Source organism: Anopheles aquasalis, chromosome 3 (genome assembly GCF_943734665.1).
Source record: "Anopheles aquasalis chromosome 3, idAnoAquaMG_Q_19, whole genome shotgun sequence".
Lineage (NCBI taxonomy): Eukaryota > Metazoa > Arthropoda > Insecta > Diptera > Culicidae > Anopheles > Anopheles aquasalis.
In genome coordinates, this window is record NC_064878.1 from 24,238,218 (window position 1) to 24,259,095 (window position 20,878).

The 20,878-nt window shown below is 47.4% G+C and overlaps 1 protein-coding gene across 2 annotated transcripts in view; it reads right to left on the bottom strand.

Annotated features, from left to right (window-relative positions):
• The window catches only part of LOC126577805 (serine-rich adhesin for platelets), a 38,158-nt gene extending 27,333 nt beyond the window's left edge, over window positions 1–10,825 (bottom strand). For both annotated transcript variants that reach the window (XM_050239757.1, XM_050239758.1), the window contains exon 1: window positions 9,682–10,825. The gene's annotated coding sequence lies outside the window, so the exon portion shown is untranslated. The remainder of the gene's footprint in view (window positions 1–9,681) is intronic.
• Between the last annotated feature and the right edge of the window lie 10,053 nt (window positions 10,826–20,878).

The window sequence follows — 20,878 nt, forward strand, 5'->3', positions numbered from 1 at the left end:
GGATGCGCCCAACACCGAATGACGTGAATTAAGAAGTGCAGCCACTGGAGTTAGAGATGAGGAGGAGGAAGGTCTCAACCGCCGCGTCCTTAACGGGGGGAACGGGGGTGCTGAAGCCACTGTGTCATTGTTGCCGCGTGTCACCGCTAGGTGCTGAAGTGATCGCACATCGGGGTGAGTGAGGGACGACCTCTTAAATTATAACTTCCGTGCCGAGCAAGGGGAAGGGGTGCTGCATGTGTCTTTAGAGGTGCCCTATCATTATGCGCAGTACTTCCTATAATCACCCCCGGTGCGCACCACACCAGCACCCCGAAATGGAAGTCAATTATACTGTAGCGTCACCTTGTTTTCGGTCCGGGCCGTTTGGATCGATCGAACCGCGCGAGCGATCGTGGGTTTAGAAGGCGGAAGCGGCGATTGGTTAATGGTGCAATTCTATTCACCACGACTAGTGCGGTACATACTAAGTAGCAGGGGGAAGCGAAGAGATCAATTGCTAGTTGTGGTAAATACGTCTTTGACATCGTGATTTACTATTTGGCCAAATGGAAACCATCAAGATAATGAGCATTTTCGAAGAATACTGTTTTTAGATTTTGGACTGCTGTTTGGTTAATTAGAATATTTGAAAAGTTTAGAAACAGATTAATGATTTGATTTTTAAAGTCTTTAACTATTAAAATTAAATTTGAAATGTTTCTAATAAAATGACAAAATTTGACTATAGTTGGTGGATTGAGTATACAAATAGCAAACGAAATTATACTTTTTACATCTGCTTTTCATGATCATTTGATAACTAAACGAAAATTGAAGTATTGAAAATATTTCATTAAACTTTCAAAATAATTAAACACTCATTCCAATCGATTAGGTCTAGATATATAATTCTACACTACGAAATCATAAAATAAACCATAAAATAGTAATATTAAAATGGTGATTAATAAAGTTCATTGACGAATATCATATCATTTGCATAATTTACATAACTTAACATATTATTAATCCATTAATACATCATTACGACAGTAGTTAAGAAATCTAAAAAGCAATTTCTAAATTCTTAACAGCATGAAACGAAAAAGTCATTACACCTTCGTGCATATTTTACCCATCATCCTTTTGATAAACCAAAACCGATATTCAAACAGCATGACTTCCTTCATATTTTTCATTAATGGACGCTTTCAAAACTATTATGACAGCCGAGAAAAGTTCATTTCAGCGATCCAACAAACGTAGTACGTGCAAACGCAATTGCAATGGAACCGAGGACTCCCGTAGATGGGGTTCAATTCCACCATAAAAATACTCAACAATAATTCAATCTCGCTTCCCTCCGTGAATTGTCCAGGAATACAATGACGCCTCCTGGTTGCCTCACACCCTCTCCGGGACTGCACTGAATGTGTATCACAATCGGTCAGCGATCGGTCATATTTGGCATAACATTATTCACTTTCCGTATGGAAATACGATTCAATTGGATTCATTAAAAATGCGTTTCTCCCGTCCAGGGCATGGTGGCGGCCACCAAACAATTATCCACTTCAACTGACACCCAGCCCCACAACATCCCGCAGCAGAGCAATTAAATATGCTGAGCGACGAAATTGGGAAAAATAACGCTTCCCTTCGGCGTCCTGCTGCTGCTGCCGCTTCCATTCTGTGCCCATCCTGGCGTGCTGGCGCTGAATGACGGGAATTGTTGTCCTCTCATGGCATCACCCATGGTTCGAGGTGTAATTGAAAGACGTTTTACGAATTAATCTCGCATTCAACATGACAAATTGAATCGCCCCGGTGGTTTTCGGTGGCCCGCACCGGCGTTCCACGATGATCGATGCGGGTAACCTTAATCCACCGACCGTCCGCCAACCGACCGGTTGGATTTCCGAAAAATTTCCAACCCGTTTTGCACTTGAACCGTTTGGCAATTCAAGTTGGCCACGACCGCGCAACACTCGAGCTGCACTTCAAGCTGCTTCAAGAGGGGACCGCACAGGAAACCATGAGACCTCGCCCCACCAGCCTGTGGCGCGGCGTGTGCGGTGGCACAAGAATGCCCAAACCGTAACCCCCACCCAACTCCCCTTTCAATTCAAGCTGTTTGCTGTTTTGCCGCATTCAAGTGCCAAATTAAAAGAGTTTGCCTCCCGAAAGAACGCTCCTCCTCAAGCGTTCGGGGTGTCCGGGGTTACGTTGGGCAGCCTCCGACGTCACCTGGCGGGTGGTATCGAATTAGCAATTACCTCGAGGCAGCCCGCTAACCGAAACCGCCTTATCATTCGGCGAAATCAATTTTTACACCGTAATCTCTTACCCGGTGGCTGACGCTGGGACGTCGCATAATCGCCTGGTCGGCCGGCGAGGAAGGCGAATCACCAGCGATCTCCATTCAGGTCCAGAGGACCGTATGGGAATGATGCTGGGAGTGGTGAATTGATAAGTTTGTTTCGTTAAGAACCCGGTGTTATTAATTCATTATTAGTTTAGACATAACACCAGTTGAACATCTATAAAAATCATTTCACTAGAATTAGTGCAGCGAAAATATTATGTTTTTAACTTTAAACCTACTGTTCCTTATTGTATCATTTGTCTTAAGACTTAGATCTCCTTAAAATACTGTAGAAAATCAGTAAGACCTCTTGAAATAATTTCATTAACTAAAAGTGTTGAAGGTTTTGCCGTGAAATGATGTTCTATAGAATTATTTCCTGTTCTTCACGAAACATCATCATCATCTATTATTATTAACATATATAAGGACGGACGAGCCGTATGTTTATCATCATCTATTGATCTGCTAAAAATTTAACGGATTAATATGAGCAAACGAATAGCACAGAATAAGGTTTGATCAACAAAAGATTCCAAAATTTTTCAATCAAATTGCCAAAAGTAGGATGTTCGTATGATAAATCCTGAAGACTATCGAGCTGACTTCTCCCAAGCACTTATCACCCGGTCGCCTATCGAAACGTCCCAAAAACTCGATCAGATGACAGACGTACGGACGGGCCCCAGTTGGTGGTGCGCTGTTGGGTTTCGCGCCTCGCCATCACGATCCTTGCCAAACTCTCGCGCGCCACGAGGGTGATAAATTGGCATCCAGGCGTCCCGAGGAGCTCGCGCGCGCCCGCTCGATAGGTGGTAAACCGAAAGCCGGAGGATTCCAACCCGTTCGTTTCGGCCAGATCCCGGGGCTCCATTGTTAATTGGTGATGGCCTTTCGGTCGTCGTCGTCGTCGTCGTCGAGAGAGAAGCGGCGATTCACGCGGTGTGCCATCTTCGCCGTGTGCCCGGTGACCTGGCTTTTCTGGCACCGGGGTGCGACCAAAACGAAACTGTCAGCTACCACTCAACAGCGCTAACGGATGGCCACAGGAAGCGACGGTGTGGCATGTGTGTTTCGCAACACCACCACCACCACCTCTCCCGGGTACACGACTTTCTCAGAAGCGCACTCGCTGCGAGGCGCTGACGATGGTCGCTACATAACTCACACCTAACGCCACACCATCGCAGACCGATACTAGTTTACACGAGTTTATGGTTGAGAACCACTTTTCGGACATTCCGAACGACCAATTCGCACAACGCCCCGGGAGGATCGGGCTGGGCAGAATGGCACCGACCGAGAGAACAGCTCCAAAATATGTAAATTTGTCTCCAGCACGACGCGGGACGTCGCGTCGGTTTTTGGTCAAAACATGTCCAGAAAACTGATCGCAGAACGGGACCCACGGGACCCTACCACATAAGTCACCAAAGGTTCCCCCTAATGTATGGGGTCTGTTCTAATCTTTTTTAATTGCAATTCTGGAGCCATATCCCTTCCGTCGTCCGTGATCGTGCGCGTCGGTGCGCTAGCTTTCGGTGGCTCGTAAACCTGCTAAAGGTCACGACGGGATAGCTGAAAAGCTTTCTTTATGTTGCCACAGCTTGGAAGGGGTGAGGGGAGGGGGGGCTGCCATTCTTTGCGCCATGCTTCACGTGTTGGCAGCTGGAGCTTTGTGTCCGCCTTGTGTCAAAACCGCGGCTCGAGCGTTATCCCGAAATTTACGTTTCATATTTCATCTTTATGGTGCGTCTGTTGTGAGCAGATCGACAATGGATTATGACAGCGGATACGGCCATACAAGTGGCCGGCCTTTTTGGCTTTTAATGGGGTACGAAGAGGTTTTTAACCGTTTTTGAATCCTGAAGTCAATTAACAGTAACATAGTTATGACTTAAACATTCAAAGCTATCAACACTAATACATAAAAATGTATGCAAAATTAGCTACAACTTAAACAACAGCACGACCATTTTAAAATGATAACAAAGTAAACATTGATTGGCTGCAGTGTTAATTGTAAGAACCAATATCTGACTTGTTGGTGCTGTTGTAGATAAAGAATAGATAAGAGATCTCATAGTGCTACATTCTAATCACCGTCTGGGTATTTCCATTCTCTGGTTAGTCCCTTTTGAATGCATTAGCATAAGGCTGAGGCGTGATGAATGGGTCTTTCCTTTCACTTCAATATCCTGAATGCACTCGCGCTAGAAGCGTTCTACATCAGGGTGCATGATATTACCAGGAGTTGTCTGTAACTATTTGAACCGGAACATTTAATAAAATGTAGAAAATGATATCGATATTCCTAGCATAAGTTTGAAATGATTATGTCATGTTTTAAAGAGGTAATGATAACATATGGGCTTCAAACACAACCTGAAACTTTTAAACATGAACACAAGAACAGAACGAATGTTTAAAGATCAGCAGAGATACGACACTACACTCTGAAAGAGCTCTACATTTGCATATTCGTTGGTCTCCAAGTCCCTTAATTAAAACTACGAAGCATATGTCCATTGCATAGTATATTTAGTGGCGTTCTACTAACTGTATCATCACTCATTTCTTCTCACTGCTTATAACTGTTCTTTGCAAAGAAATGTTGAAACTAATATTTATAATATCATTTAAATCCTGGAGGTTTGAATTTGCGTTCTACTTCAATCCAATGCTAAACGAACTAATCCCAAACAATCTTGAGAACTTGAATATGATTAACGTATCCTTTTGAGAAGCAAAAAAAAACAGGAAGAGGCACACTTTTGCATTCTGGCCGTGCCCTTCACAAGATCACACAATAACAAATGACGTCCCATCGGCTTCTAATGAGCAATCGATTCGTGGAATCCTCTGCCCCATAATGGATCCCAGTTTTCATCAAAAGACATCTTAACGAGTCCCCGAAATCCCCGCGCGATCGCACACCGTCGGCCCAGGTGGGAGGAAAGCAAACACTGACGGATGACAAATGCCTACAATAGGGGCGTACAGAGCTAACGATCACCATCAGCCGTGGGCCCCGCGGTGACCCTGAAAACCGGCCACATGTCACGCGGATGTCTAATCAACGGAACGGCCCCGCACGGAACCGTTCTGCACGTGGAGGAGTGCTCCGTGCTTCGTTTACTACGCTACTGGATCTCATTTCCGGCCAACAGAGAGCGAAGATGTCACACAAACTGCGGTGACCACTCCCTTTCCGGTGGTACAATCTGGACAATGATGTGCCGATGGCCATAAGCTGATGGTACCGTACGCATGCTCACGATCACGATCACGCTCACGTCGCGTTCCGTAAACCCGTTCCGGTGCGACAGCGAGTGCCGCCGGGCTCGTTTCAAGGTCAGCATCTTCCACTTCCTCCTCCGCCACCGTCCACGGTTCCGGTTCCATCAAAGTCCACCCCCAGGCCACTCTCTCTCTCGCGCGCGGGCGCCCGCGCACTCTCTTCCTCTCTCTCTCTCTCACTGCCACCGAAGCCAGCAGCAGATGATCGGGAAAATCAAGCGGTAGCGGTGGCAGCAACAGCAGCAGCGGGCATAACCTTGGCAAGCTTTTTATTGTCAGCTCGAATCACGTCCGAAAGCCAGCCCGACGGCGTGGATCTCTGGCTGGGATACACACGCAACGGACTGCGCCTACGCCGCCAATTGTTGTCGTTGCCGCTTGCGGCTGAATGTCAGCGGAAACGGAACGAAATTGCGGAGGTGGCCCGCAATTCCCGGTCTCAGAACGCGGGCGACCATTCTTCGACCAACGATCTCGAACTTCCCTTGAACTCGGCCAGCAGCCAGCTTCCAATGCTCCGTAAGTTCTGACTCAAACTTCCATTCTTGAGCGGCACTAGCGGGTGACACATTACCTGGTGGCTGAAATATTCGATGTGAAAAACAAACACCTCACCAAACGGTTGGCGTCATCGGGCGTCACTCAAGGGCTGAAAAGGGCGGTGCCGGTCTAACGATCGACCAATACTCGCTCGCCAACGAGCACTGCAATGCGAGGCGCAGATCGTGCCATGGTTTCGTTTTCGACCATCATCATCCTCATCATCCTCATCATCCTCATAATCATGAGTATCATCACTGTTTACGGTGCGCTGTTTGCGTTTTATTATCACCGTTTATGGTAACCGAGAGACCTTGCTACCCGCTAATCCGAGTTCCGAGAGGGAACGTTGCGTTAGACCGACGCGGCTGCGGTGAGCGGTTTCTAGCTGGTTGATAATTGCCGTTGATGGTATTGGCGGTATGCTGCAGGATGCTACTACTGCAGCTCCTCAGTCGGTTGGGTGGAAGGTGGTCAACATTGATGCAAAGTATCACATTTTTGGAGAAGGGTTTATCTCGGTAGCCGTAGATGTCCCGCTCAAGGGCGATCGGTGGCTAACACGTTGATGCACAAGGAAAGCGACCAATCAAGCGTAGCGAACGAAACTGAAATTGATGTGTTAAGAACATCTAAAAAGAAAAACAATCTCTGTTTCAGTTTGAAGTTGCGTATTTAATACAACAGTTGAGCTAACGATGCTTTACAGGAGATCAAAACTCTTCTTTAGTTTGCTCATAGAGTCGGTGAGATAGATTGTAAGTTAGCAGACTTACTATAGCAAACAGAACAGAAGTCTATTCAAGTAGTTTCTTATAATCGATGCTATAAACAATAATTGAAGTTAATTTGAATTTAAGTAATTCTATTCTATTTTATTCCAATAGATTAACTTGATCATTATTAAAATTAAAGAATGTTCTAAGTTAGGACAATTTTAGAAATACGGCATGGTCTACATGTCATGCACGAATTAAAAATAGGATCAAGCAAATCTCTGTTAGTAAAATCTTTTTTTTTTTGTTGGTAGATTGCGGGCACAGCGTATTTATTAAGAGAATAGTAATAAAGAAAGAATATAAATAATAATTAAGAGAATAGGCATTTCCCCCTACGCCCTCTATCTGTCTCTCTGTTCAATCTTCAATTTAGAAGTAAAATCTTCAATTTAGAGAAACAGTGTATGCGTCGAAAAATTAATAATATAGTCAACGTGTTCTGTTGATGTTTTGATCATGTAAACGATCAAATCAATCGAAATGGAATCAAATGAAAGCAAATTCCTAGGAAAGCATTTCAAGAAGAGTTGTTAACACACCCTATTGTGATAATTACGATCCTTCCTTCATATTCTAAATTGATAGCTGAGGATACCGCAGAACACAACATCCACACCATAACCAGACCGCATTGGCTTCGAAATCCTCCCCTGAAATTCCCCAAAAATCGCCATCGCAGTCTCTGCCACGGAAACGATCGCCATCATCTGCCAATTTGCATTCCCGAGCGGAAAATTATGCTAATCCGCGTTGCGTTGCGCATCCCTGGGGGATGCCCTTCCGTTTGCTTCCCTATCATAAAATCTCACCCGCCTCGCCCCGCCCTTGATCGTCGAAAAGCGAAATCGAACCTTTTTGGGGTGAAATCGAAAACGTTCGCCGTCACTCACAGGACGACATTCTAATTCACAAAACGTTTCCCTCGATCCGAACCGGTCTATGCAGATTCGATTTCGTCTGGACACGGCACGGAATGGTGTGCCTTTTTTTTTTGCATACATCACAAGCACGAGCAACGATCACTGCGATCGAATGAACGAACGAACGAATAGAGCTCGCTGATAATGAAACCGAGCCCATCCCATCGAAGCGGTGGTCTTCCTTGTAGCAATCAACCTCCGAAAGCAAATGAAAGCCAGACGAAGGCATTGCCGAGTGGTGGTGGTGGCGGTACATGAAGTCTTTTATGATTACAGTCGAGAAGCGCGGCCAGAGACCACCGAGGATCACGAGCAGCCCTGCTAGACGACCGGGTCGCTAATAGCTCTTAGGCGATCATCCCAAACACCCCACCGGGACGCGATGACCGGGCTAGTACCGGACTAATTGAAGAATAATCTCCTCGGCTTCCGAAGGTCCGAAGGGGGCCAGCGAGCTTCCGAGATGTGATTATAATTGGGAGCTCTGAGCTCTAACACTAAGCCACCCGACTAGGCGGCCGACCAGTGTGGATGACTTTTCTGCTCCAGAACTCTTTGACGCTCTCGCTCTCGCTCTCTCTCTCTCTTGTGCGGTGTCTGTGGCCAGTAATCTGTTGTACCGCCGCTTGGGTCAAAGCTTGGGAACCAACGGTTCCATCCCTCCCACAGCCTCCCAGGCGCAACAGTAAATGAAGAAGGAGATTGTCTCGTGGTTTTTTTTTTCCTTCTCTCCCGTTTCCTTGTCTTCCTCCGGTGACTGCAATGCGAACGCAGACGACAAACGTGGTGTGGTGTGGTCATCCGATTGTCGTTGCGAGTTTTAATAACAATAAAGACCGTACCGTCCTGTAATGGGGGACCAGGGGGGATCGTTTTAATGTTTTTTAATGCTCACCCTGTTGGGGGTTTTATGTTTCATGTTCCGCGGCACGGCATGAGATCTCGCGAAAGATCATTGAACCCACTCGGGGCGATTCCGTTCCTGGGGGACATATTAGCCGGTCAAAAGACATTCCAAAGAAAAGGAAGCAACCACTCGAACCACTGGTTACTATGATGCAACTACCGTGCCAATCGGTCCATCGTGCCGTCCGCAAGAAGCTTACTCTTCGCCCACTTCGCGCACACAATGTAGTGGACGCAAATGGCGGTGTGTCTTGGCAAGTTTTACGATCATTAGAACGATGATCCGTCCCCCTTGTCGGCGGGATTTGTCACAAATCCACCAAACATTACATCTTCTCGCGTAACGCGTTCTTCTCGACCATCGGCACGTCGCTCGGCTGCGGAATGCGTCGCAGAACCGCGTTCTCAGCGCGCCGCTTGTCGGTTGGCAATAATTTAAGTAACTTTTCACCTCCCCCCACTCCCGGGCCCTCTGGTGTTCTTGTGCCCTGGGTCCACGACACACGACAGATTTCAAATTATGCCCACGCAGTACCGACGATGACGGCGACGATGGACGTACGACGCCGGCTGCATACCGAATCGATTTGATCGTGCATTAATTTGGTGAACCATTGTTTGCTGTCCGCTGGATGAACAGATAGAGTGAGAGAGAGACAACTTCTTGTCTCCGTTGCTCCCGGTGTGGTCATCACCAAAAAATACCAAAAACCGCTCGCAATCATTAAACACACTTAAACCCGACTTTGACTTCCATCTGTTTGCCTAAAAGGGTGTTAAAGTACGTTCCTCAACGCAACACTGGTGACCTTCGAAGGTGTAAAGTGTCAACCTCGGTGACGAACATTCCGTGTGACCAACCGCACCTAACTGGCTAATGAATATTTACCTTCGAAGAAAACCGTTTTCACGTTCGCGTTCGACGAAAACCGAACGATCGCTGCTTACCACCTGTGTGGCGTGCGGCGCAGCAGGAGACCCGCGCTGAACAGCTGATTCGGTTGTAATGCCCCTTCCCTCCCGTGTTTCCTCTTCACAAGACAGACAAGGCACCGACCGCCAGAAGAGCGAGAAGACAATCAGTCAACCGTAGCACTCGTTTGCGATGCTGATTGATCGGCGAACAAAGTGGCGCGAGCGGGGCACCAAGAGATGTTAATCCCCAATCCAAATCCCCAGCTGGAGCTGCTGCCACCCCTCACTCCTCACGATCGCACGTTGGACGTTGGTTTTGCGCACGCTTTTTACCGTACGGTGTTTCGGTGGACCGTTATGGCCGATTAGGTTTCGTCTCCGGGTTCACTTACACGCTGTAACTGTAATCTAAGGGGCCAAGGGCTCGCTTCAGCACGCAGCACAAGAGGTCCGCGAGAGCCGGACCGAAATGCGATACCCAAATGCGGACTCGAAACTTGCACTTGCAGCCACGCGCCGGCACACGCGCGCTTTGGAATGTGGGAATGGCACCGTGGCTCTCCGGGATTCGATTAATCGTAAGCACCTGTCTCGAGCCGCGACCCGTGTGCTTGAAGGACTTAAAAACACTGACCGGGAACTCGCTTTGAAGTGATTTACGCCGGTTCGCCACTTATCGTTACACGTTGAAATCTTTCGCACTGGGGATTTTTTGCACTAAATACGGCTTTTTAGTCTCTAAATCACCATTTTACACTTGAATTACACACGATAACACACCCAAATACACACAAACACCGCCACTAGTGCTATTTCTATCTCTTAGCGAGTCGATAAATCGATAAAAAACACGTTTCGTAGTTCGAGCTAGTTCGAGTCGAGCGACCACACAGTGCCGTGGGTAAAATGCCGTCACGCGAAAGGTTTCGCAAATCCGGACGAGGTTTTCGAGGTCCGGGACTGAACTGGACAGCGTACCGTGAGCCAACCGCGTTCGGATGGAGACTGCGACGACCGGTGGTTGAATTTACAAATCAAATCCCGCTGGCGCTCCGACACGATGCTCACGTTCGTGGTGTGAGTGGTACGGCCTCGAGCAGTGGCACGAACCGGCTGCTGCTGCTGCTGCGCGAACCACTTCGCGCGAAAGGAGCGATCGTTGCGGCGCCGAAATGAATGAATATTCCGCGACGACGACGACGACGACGATCGGCACAGCAGCTGCGGAGCAAGGGCCGCAAAAGGTAGGTACCGTGTAGGTGGCACCGAAGGCAAGACAGGTGTGATGATCGAACAGGAGGCGGTGTCCGATCGGAGGTGTCGCGATCGTTGCGGCGACCACGGAGAGACGCGTCGGTCATGGTTCGGTTCGCTGGTTGCCCACACATACACCGCAGCACTATAGGCACTGGTTCTGGTTCTGGTTTTTGTTTCTTTTTTTTTTTGCAATTAAATTCCTTGATCGAAGTCGATCGAACACTCGCCGCAAGCAGCAGCAGCAGTTGCTACTAAGAGGAGCTACTAGCCGAGAGTGACCACTAGCTTGAGTTCCCAGATGTTTTCGGACCAGATTGGAGCTCATTTGCGGTGTCTGTGTTGTTGTGAGTAGCGCATTCAGTATGGGGCGTCACGGAAGGAAGGGCGCCGCATCGCAATTAACGTGTCTATCGATCGGTCGTTTTTTGTTGGTTTTTTGTGGAGTGATTTGTACGAATCATTGTTGACCACCTGATTGGAATGCCGCCTAAATACACCGACCGACCGACCGACTGACACTCAATTAGTGTAGCAAATCGTGCGCGATGCTTTATGGATTTCCGATTATTCCGCCGCGAGCGCGGTATCCGCGCCGTGCGGTGCGGTGTCATCGCAGGACAACGGGCAAACCTCCCGTCGCGCTCCCCCGCGGTAAATCACAAATACTCGATCGCACCATCGCGCTAATTAACTGCAAATGGCGGTGGATCATCGGTGACCGAGCGCCGAGCGATTGCAATCTTCCTACGAATGGGGTTTTTTTCTCCCCCTGTTAGCTCGTCTGCAACCTGTCCACCGCATGGACGATCTAATCAATTAGAACTGACCATTTGAGCGTGGCCCACGGGGAGTGGTGGTTTGTGGATTTTCTTAAACTGTCTACCGCGTCTGACACGCCGCGGTGGCTTCGGTGGATGTGCCACGCGATAGACACATCACACTGAAAGGAAGGATCACCAGTCGGGTGGACAAGTCGATTTAATGGAATGCAGTTCCGGTAGTCCTTGGCGGTAGATTACGCACCGCTCGTCACCGCGTTAAAAATGGAAAGATGATCTGCCTTATGGTGTACATGTTTAAAACATCAGATCCAACAAACTCTGCTGCTCGCGCAACGGCATGTCCGTGTTTGATTGTGCTCGCAGTGTGTTTCAGATATCGCGAGCGAGAGCGCGCGATCATCTAGAAAGGGAGTTGCATTTTGATGTTGGCTCTTGGGTCAAGAATCTTGCATGAAACAGTCGTTGACAGCTGGTTAATGTGTTTTTAATGCTTTTGTGATTTTTCATAGTTGGCCCCCGGCATTAGGCGAGGGATTTGATGCTTTGATTTGATCCTTTTCCTGTTTGCTTTTTAGATCGAATTTCGCGATGCGATTAGTAAGCTAATGTTTAACATTTCTAATGGCATTAGGCATCAAAACCTAGCATGAAACATGTTGTTACAAAAAAAAATAACATGTTTTATAATCATTATACAGCACATTTCGTTCGTTTTAGTTGAATAGCAATGATTTGCTTTAGGAATTCAGAACATAAAACAAACTGTAATGACGATAGAAGTAAACGAGGTGGTCTTAAAGTTCTTTCTGATTGTTCTTTCTGTAGTATTCAGTATTCTAGCAACGTTGCTAACCAAATATGTTGACTGCACAGCACCTCACTCTTTATGAAAGTATAGAACAATGAGTAATTCACTGAATTGCTTCAAAAGATGATGAGTTCTTTCGACTTGGAATCCAAAAATGAATGAAAAATAGAACAACAGAATGGCCAACATTTTGATTGGTGTAGTTGTTCATTTTGTTTTGAAAATAAATGGTTTTAGTTGAATATAAAAATCGATTAAACTAAATTTCACACCTAATATAATTTACTGATCAAATCCTATAGGTTGTATCAATGGAATTTCTGGCATCTATTGCATCTGTTCCTGCATTACGTGTATTCATTTCAATCCCAACTATCATCGCAGCAATAGCGACATCACAATCACAAGCAAGTCAACATCATTCCCTTGATCTACTAGCTAGATAATATCATTTTACCGCCAACACGGAACCATCTTGCAGCAGCTGCAACTCTCAATGCTCTCGAGCCCAAGAACAACTTCATCACAAACCCCCCTTCTCCACCAGCACGCGAGGCCCTCGACGGAGAACAAACGCCAGGAGCGCTGTTCAAATCCCATTTTGGGGTCCGCCAATCTCGCCGAAAAAGTATCTTTTCCACTAATGAATGTGTTTGACTCGTAGTGGCCGGGTAAACAAACTTTGGTGCGACCCACGAGGCCACTCGCACCACGGGTACGTCAATCGCGCCCGGCCATACGTCGGTTTGTCACGATCAGTCTCGTGACAACGTGACGGGTTGTGTGCGTGACACTGAACCATCCCTAGATGGAAGTCAACCTCCGGTGCGGTCCGGTGTGTCTGTGTGTTTGCGTTCATCAGGAACGAAATCAACCCGCATCGTACTCCGCGCGCGCGCTACTCCTGCAAGGTGAGTACCTCTCCGCACCGCAAACCGCGACGAATCGTCATCTGCTCCCTGCGCTGCGCTGCTGCACCAACAGATGGTTGCAATTTTCCCCATATGACCCGCTTTTTGGCACACGATTTGCAAGGGAAAGTGACCGAACGACACCGGATGCGGTAAACGTTGACCGTGTACGGTCGAAAATTGGCCAAAAATTGTCGATCGAAAGTAAAATTCCTTAAGCCCTCGGGGGGGGGGGGGGGGGGGGGGGGGGGGGGGTGCGCGCAAGGAAGCTGCTCATGATCACGATGATGATGGTGATCAAGATAATGTTCGTCATTGTACGCTAGAACGAGAGTTCACGGAGGGGTTGATTGAAGGCAACTTGAAGGTTGATTGAAGGCAACTTTTAAGGTCACAGAATCACCGAACCGGGGTTCGAGTTTCGTAAAATTGTGGACGCTAAAAATGGGGAAAACATTGTTATGGTACTTTTCCAAACATTAAAGTTGGTCCTACAACAACCAATACGCTTCTTGAGGCTCCAAGAATCCTAAAAGGAATTGTCCTGAAATCCATCCAAGATATTGCACAGCGCAGACACCGACTGAGCAGCGAGTGTCTGAAAGTCCCCCCCACTAAAAACACCCCACCAACCATCGTTAGATGAGAAAACGTCGAACGAAATTGCCGTCAACCAGCATCCGCGCCACGATGAGCGACCGCCACCCGCCCCCAGACCGATGGCCGTGTAATTAAAGATTATTTTGGATCATGGCGGAGCACCTGGGAGGCAGAGTGGTCACCCGCTTTTTGAGGTCGCGATGCACGATCTCCAATCTCGAAAGCGCCACTTGGCCACGCAACCAATTGGGCACGTTTAAGGCACCACATTTTTAGGCTCTGTTGTCGCCGATTATGATCGCATAATTGATGTTTTATGGGACACCCAACGCCAGCCAGCCCACCAAGCCAGCACTCCGACCGATGACCAATTGTGGACAAAACGAGGGCACATGCCGCCTGGTGCGCAGAAGGAGTTGTTATGTTTGATGATCGCGCGCTCGCTCACTCACTGTCTGTGTCGTGAACATTGCCCGCGCAATGTTTGTGCTCGTTGCACCCCTAGCCGGTGATAAAGAGGAGCAGATCGACCCACGAGGTGGTGCGGTGGCGGTACGGTGTAATTAATTATTTTCAGCCCGCCATTTAATTCGTCTCTCAAAACGGGGTCATAATGAAGGCCACTTTTGGAGGCGCCGCTGATGGTGGAAGGCGCCGAAAGGCGTGAGTCAATAAAGTGCAACCGATGATCGTGCTGCTCGCAAATCCAATCGGGGCAGCAATTAAGCAAGCTTAAGGAGCTTCCTGGATGGCGATTGATGCGCCTTTGTGCTGGGTCTGGGATCGTTTGCGGCGAGCAGTTGCTGTAGTGTATTGCAGTGGTAGCGAGTTGATGCAATGAGAACAAAGCGCGTTTAGGTATCATTTAATAGTACGATTACCAATTGATTGAGCTATTTTAAAATACTTGTTAGGTTTCAGAAAGTTTTAATCTGTAGCTGGTTTAGGGAATTTTGACATTTTATGCAATCAAATTAGCTGATTTCATTTTCAATTTTATGAGTTTTTGGTGTTGATAAAATTTGTTTGGCAGAAAAGATGTTTTCAACAAAGCAATATCTGTTCTGTTTAGAACATTTTGGCATTTTTTGTCCATGCTTTTATTCTCTTTCGAGCAAAGATAGTTTTATGAAGCAACAGGGAGTACAATTTTCTTAGAATCGTATTTTTTCTGGTAAAGATGTTAAGATTATCAGGGGCAGGACTGCTAACGAAGAATAATATGTGACACAAAAACACCTAAAAAAATATGTTTTTAAGGTGGCAGTCATGCACCATTTCCTAGCATCTTGATTCATTGATTGCCTATCAAACATTGTCAAATAGTTTCTTGACACATACTTACGCAATATTTCTTTTATAAATTTCATAAATTTCATTCATAAATCCTAGTCATCAAATAATTTCAATGCACGAAAATGGTTATTGAGATTCGCCTCGAAATCGTCTCTTTTGAATCATGAAAGGCATATTAACAGACAATCGACAGAACAACATCTTTTACAGATGAGAAAACAATAACTGCCTTGATAAATGGGTTTTAAATAAAACTAACCTCGAAGATTAGTTGCAATAACATATTTAATATCCAGTAACGAGCATAATACGTTTTTAACGTGAACAGCCCCACAAAACAGTTTAATGACTTGCATAAAAGTCGACGAAATGAAGCATAACACTGAGAAAACCTTCTACCTACATTGCTATGGCCAAATGCTGAAATCAATTTGCCAAACCAACCGCCAGTAGGTGCCTGAACAGCCATTGACAGTGACATCTTTCAAACAAACCACAACCGCATTCCACCATCTGTCCACTCGGACACTGGCCCGCTCGTTTGGTTGCAGTGTTTTATAGCATTCATTATTTATTTTAATGAGCGCTTAATTTTGAAGAAATTTCAACGAATTTTCCGCCCCCTCCAGGGGCATCAGCCTCAGTCTCCTCCAACGACGAGAAGGTTGATGAACCTCACCCTACCCTCAAGTGTTCGTTCGCTTCGTCCGCGAATGTCCTTGCTCGCTGTCCACTCGGAACGGGACAGCGCCCTGCGTCTTCCATCCACATCCAATCCCTCGCCGTTAATGGTTTATGGTTATGGGTTTGACCATAAATTCGGTCCCGGGATTCGCGTCGCTTGATGGCTCGCGGAAGTGCTGCAACGATCATTCGTTCGTTCGCTCGTCGATGGCGATGCGCTTCTTGCGATAAAAACTGCATAATAATCCTCGATAAGAACACAGAAAAATAATGGCAGCACGAAGCCCAACTGCTGCGAGGTTGAAGGTGTCAAATCATCACTCTTTTCAGTTCGGACGCTATTGGCTTGTTAGCAAACCGAACCGAACCTGCGGCAAGGGCCCCGTTGTTTCCGTGATTTTAATTAAAACCCTCCACACACCGACAGCCAGACCCCGGGACGAAACCTATTTATCAGTTTCCTAAATTACGAAACAACAGCCGGCACACGAGAACTGGCTGCTGGCAGTGGCACTGGCACTGTTGATCGCGAATAAATTGTGCGAATTCATGTTACAGTTAATGAGAAGCACCAAACACTTGCGACCGTACGCCAATGCGGACCGTTTGATGCACCGAATCGATGGCCGCATCCCGATCGAAAGAATGAGACGCCAAAAAAAACGCAGAAAGCGCAGCCATTCCGTTCGGAAGCGATCGCAACCGGGGGGGGGGGGGGGGGGGGGGCGCCTTTACGCCCCAAAAGCCACGCATTTATGTGAGCACCACAATCATAATAACATTTTTCATGCCACCGTCCTGACCGAGGCGACCGAGGCGTTCAATCGTGGTGGACAGACACGATAAAACGGAACGCAACGAACAAGCGACAACGATGCACAAACTCCGAAAAAAAACGTTCCAAAAACGCGTAAAAAAACCTAAACGATAGATGCAGCGACGAACCCGCGTCACAGTCACCAAGAGGTACAAAGAGAGGGAGAAAAGGGGAAGTGTGTCGCCTCGAGGCACACGCAGAACCACTCCGTTTGGGGCCAGGTAACATCTCTATAAATTTCCGTGCCTCAGGACACAAGATGCAGCACCAGCACCGAAGCTGGAAGAAGGAGAAACGAAGCGAATATCGTAAGAAATCACCATCAACGGTGCACCGAGCATCACTGCTACACCGCGGCACCTCCATGGCATTCCTCTAAGGGACCAGACTCCTTGACCACCGCCAGGCCACTCGGCCTCTCCTTGGTGTGTAAAATTTAATTAGGATTAAGCTGCTACACGAGCAAGAATTATCGTTTGGCATAATTTTTGGCCAACGAAAATTCGTGCCCCCACCTGCCCCACCGGTGCCATGAGTGTCCGCATGCTGCTGCTGCTGGTGCTGCACCTTATGCTGCGAGCGAAAACGCAAATACTTCGCGATGATTCGTTTTTTAATGACCTTTAGGCGAGCTGCGCGACCACTCACAGCATTATAAGGGCTCACAGCGAGGGGCAAGTGTCCAACATAAACAACACACACTGGCACTGGACTGGACACGGACAATTCGAGAGCACTCGCGGGAAGCGTACGGTACGCAGCGCAAACGCCGGCAGCAATGGAATGAAATGTTAAAATCTCAATTGGATTGGCTTCGGGGCGCACGCACGCACGCACCCATGCGGTCACCATTCTATGCTGCCTCGTCCATTTTGTTTATGAAGGGGAAGGGGAGAAGCCGCTTTTTTCGTTGGCACTTCTTGTGCGCCCTTGGCCTTCGATTGGCGGGCACTCAAACCATCCCCCACCCCCAGGTCGGATCTCGTTGAACGAGATTAAGAGGCGATAAACATCGCGTGGCATCGTCGGTACCTTCATCGTTAGAGAGGCGACTCCAGACCGGTCCCCTGGCCACTTGACGTACGCCCGCACACACGGTCTCATCTTAAAGAGAACGAGAAGCCGGGCGCGCATTAGATGTGCGACCATAATTTGCCAGCAAAGAGCCCAAATCGACCGGAACCGGTGATGTTGGACTGTTGTCAGACAGAAATCTCGTCGACGACTACACGACCGCCGACCACTTACCACCTCGGACTGTCTTCTCAACAAGCGAGCCACTCGTGCTTTATGTTGTTTGTAAGCACCGTCCCCGCACCCCCTTTGTGTGATTCCCACTTGATCTTCTGCAGAAGTGGATGCGCTGGTGCGTTGTCTCCCATTTCATTTCATTGCACTTCGTACATAATTTACCCAGGAATGCTCCGCCACCTCAGCGTCCACCGGGGTCTTGATTTCAGCCAAAAATTATGTTCTACAATATTTTGGCTGTCCGCGTACATTTGGCGTGCGCAACCGATTGAGTTCTTCGTTCGTTCTCGTTCTCGGGTCGGGTCGTAAATAATGGTACGCTCTTGCGGTAAGCGGCACGGCACTGTTTAGGAATTAATACTCATAAATTATGTTGGTTAATTTCTTCGCAAGACCGGCAAGTGGCCACTGGACAGAAGATTGCTGCTGCCTGACGGTGATGGCTTAATTCGTGACCCGGAGCCGGTGAGCTGCACGTTGGGTTGGGCCCAAGGTTTTAGTTCTGGATGTTGCGTGATGAGCTGGCTAAGGAGTGTGGTTTAACGAAGGTGTGTGCAGCTTCCTTTTTCTAGCAGGAAATTGAAAATAAGGCAAAAGAATTTGAAAATAAATCGATATTTTTATTACTGTACAATTTAATATGAGCACAAACTAGTTAAATATTCTAGGAAACCAAAAAGGACAATCAGAAAGGTGATATAGGAGTTGAGAAAAAACACAACAATATTTAAGAAATGACAAAATGGATAATCGAAATACATTCATGTGAAAGACAACGGAAAATAAAAGATACTAAATGTTTAAATAACAATTCACACCATCCAGAAACAAGAGAACAGAAACAGAAAACAAAAGTAACAAGATGTAGAACAAAGCTTTTAGCTAGCAGGAAAATTAATAAAATAATAAAGAAAGAACCGAATAATATTATCTAACGCCTGAAAGTGATGAAAAGCCATGTGCGAAGATGGTAACGGACATGAAAATTCCGATGAACCCATCTTCTACATCCGCTAGGGAGATTAGAACAGGAATACCGGTGTGCAACCATGTACGATCATGGCGCATGCGGTTTTCGGTGACGATCCTCGATCCACGGCAACGTCCCACAAACCAAAAGATGCTCCCACATCCAGGATCCCATCTCGTCCTCTCATACTGATCACATCGCTCACCACACAGTACGCGCGCGCTGCGCTGCGGTAATCGCGCTCGCGTAATCTTGACGATGATGAAGTGGCCCCAAAATTCTTCCTGGCACTCGGTCCCCAGCAACCACGACGGGCCATTGAACTGTTGGGTGCTTCACGCAAGTGCGTCGTCGTCCCGCTCTTCTGTGCTGTTGTCTGTGCGGACCTTTTTTCATGTTCCTTCACTTGGTTTCCTCCCGGCCCAGCCCAATGACGCCCGGCGAGAACGTGCTAAACATATTTAATGACCAGCCTCGGACCATGGCAGACAGGAAAGAAGGGAACGGCATCCTCCTTCTGCCAGCCCCAGTGGTCTCATATGTCGCCACAATAAGGGTCACAAGGGGGTTCCGAAAAAAAGGCTCATGTAGCGAAAGCTTCAAAAGCTGCGCCACACATTTCACGCGCAAATTGTTGTGGCCCGCAAATGAAGGGCCGATGTGAATTGTGTTGGATTGCCCGAGCATTACCGTACGCGAGGTCGGCCAGTGTGACAGGTTTGTCGTGCAAATTAAACCGCGTATCAATCAAACTGTCACTCACGCACGGTGCATTGTCGCGGTGCATTTGCATTTCGGATTTCCCGCTGCAGCTGCATAATATGCTCGGGCAACATAAGAGAGTGTAGTGTGCATTGTACCGCGCTGCACCGGCAACGACGGTACAACATAAGCCTTTTAACAAGCCATCCGCTCTGGATGGTGGCAGAGCTGGCGATCAATGAAACGGTTATGATGAGCGTTCAACAGCGGGGTGCACTTTTCCTTTCGGATTTCATCGGACCCAGCAAATCTGGCGGTCCCTTCTTAAGGTCTTTTTCGTTAGAGAAATTTCACCGCCCCACCACCAGTGCACATTGTGTAATTTATGTGGATGCCTGCTGATGTGCTCGCGATGATGTGATCGATCGATGCGCCCTCGTGTCTCGTTTCATGCACCTCACTGCGGTTCAAATTATGACGATCGGTGCGACGAAATGAGCCTCATGAAGCCTAATGGTGCTGCGATAAATACCGTTCAATATGCTCTCAATTAGGAATGGCAGGAAGGAAGGGGCAATTTTCGTGAAAAGCGAAAGGAAAAGCGTGGACCCCGGGGGGGCGCGGACGCGGACTGTAAAACGATCGATCGAGAAAATTGGCGAAAATTGACGATGCTCGTCCAACGATGATGATGGAGGTGGTGGTTGCGAGAAAGTGATTTCCGTACCCAAGGGCGGATGGTGTTCGCTGTGTGCGTTCTTCGTCGAGGGCAGTTTGGCAGGGTAATGTCGCGAAAAGACTGTAATTTGGCGGTACTTTTGGGACCGCCAAGGTGTTACACACTGTTGAGTGTCGGAGTAAGAGGCCGAGTGCTTCAAGAGATGGTTATAAGGCTCTTCAACAGCATAAGCTTGTGGAGGCTCGTTAAAACATCCTTTTACGTAAATTTGAGTTAGTTCGTCATCCGGTTAATTTATTTTGTGAAGTGACAATATAAAGCGGTTGAAAACCTTCTCTCGCAACAGATATTTATCTAATTTTTTGTAGGTGTTTTAATTTTATTGCAAAAAATGATAAATATGATTTTATTGCA